This window comes from Dipodomys spectabilis, unplaced genomic scaffold (genome assembly GCF_019054845.1).
Source record: "Dipodomys spectabilis isolate Male_0828 unplaced genomic scaffold, ASM1905484v1 ptg000040l, whole genome shotgun sequence".
Taxonomy (NCBI): Eukaryota; Metazoa; Chordata; class Mammalia; order Rodentia; family Heteromyidae; genus Dipodomys; species Dipodomys spectabilis.
Window position 1 is genome coordinate 2,761,121 of NW_024870717.1, and position 1,829 is coordinate 2,762,949.

The following is a 1,829-nucleotide window of genomic DNA, read 5'->3' on the forward strand; positions in this document are numbered from 1 at the left end:
TGGTTTTGATTTTTTGCTAGATTTTGACCTGGATGGCCTGTCCAGAGGTAAGAATGACGTGTTCAAGCAACCAACAATGCGTTTGGATGTATGCATATTTTTAGGACAAGTAGTATTTGTCTGATGAATTTGAGAGATCTAGGATTCAGGGCATTGATATTTAGCATTGTCATATCCCCCTGATGGAGACTTTCCTTCATCAACATTTAATGTCCTTTTTAGTCTCTTTTTACTTTTATACCAATTTTAATTTAAAGCCAATCTTATCTAATTAATATAACTACTCTGGCCTGTTTATGAGGTCCATTTTTAATTTGTAAAGATGATGTACAGAAGGGATCCAATTACATAAGTCAAATGATGAGCGTATTTCTTTTTCAACAGTGTCACCTCTTCCCTCATATTCTCCTAGTTTTTCCCTTTCAACCTCCCTCCCCCATATGTTGTATAGTTCATTTACAAGGTAGTGTCTATTGAGTGGCACTGCTAAATTTATTCACCCTTTGTCCCACCATTTCTGTGTTTCCCCTTGCCCTTTACAAACTTGCATATAAGACCAAAGGTGCAGAAATTGAAACAAAAAAACAGCATCCAAATTCTGATGTAAACAGCAAAATAATAAAAACCTCTCATTATCAATTCTTGGAGATCAATTTGATGAACATTATTTCATATGATAATATTCATATAGCTATTGAGCCTTTGTGATCCTCTCCAAAGGGCATCCTCCTTTGATCTCATTGTATAAATGTTTAGAATCCCATGTAATTTATCATGTCCTAATGTAATGTTTTCTCTTTTAACATCCAACTCTGTTTTAAGTTGTAGAATTAAAGGCACATTCTAATACAACAAATGAGGGAAATCGGGCAACTTATACTTTTTGAGTCTGATTTTCTTCACTTAATATAGTTTTTTTCCCCATTACAGGATGGAATAGGAGAAACCCTAGGTCTCCTTGGCTCAGGCCGAAATTTTCTGAATAGAGACCCGGAAACACAACAAATCAAAGAAAGGTTGGACAAATGGGATTGCATAAAGTTGCAGAGCTTCTGCAGGGCAAATGACATAGCTAGCAAGATCAATTGAAAGCCCACGGATTGGGAGAAGATCTTTACTAGCCATACAACGGACAAGAGTCTCATATCTAAAATATACTTGGAACTCAAAAAATTAAACCCCCCAACAACAAATCCTCAAAGAAACAACTGCCCAATAAATAAGTGGGCGAAAGACTTAAAGAGAAACTTCTCTGAAGAAGAAAGAAGGATGGCCAATAGACACATGAAGAAATGTTCAACATCCCTAACCATAAAAGAAATGCAAATCAAAACAACATTGAGATATCACCTCACTCCAGTTAGAATGGCAAGAATCAAGAACTCTAACAACAACAGATGCTGGAGGGGATGTGGACAGAAAGGAACCTTACTTCATTGTTGGTGGGAATGTAAACTTGTTCAACCACTTTGGAAAGCAGTATGGAGGTTCCTCAAAAGACTTCACATAGAGCTCCCCTATGACCCAGCAATCCCACTTTTGGGCATTTACCCAAGTGTTTACAAACAACACCACACTAAAGCTACCAGCACAACTATGTTTATTGCAGCATTATTTACCATAGCTAAGATATGGAACCAACCCAGATGCCCCTCAGTAGATGAATGGATCAAGAAAATGTGGTATATATACACAATGGAATTCTATGCCTCCATCAGAAAGAATGACATTGCCCCATTTGTTAGGAAATGGAAAAACTTGGAAAAAATTATATTAAGTGAAGTAAGCCAGGCCCAAAGAAACGTAGGTCCCATGGTTTCCCTTATTTG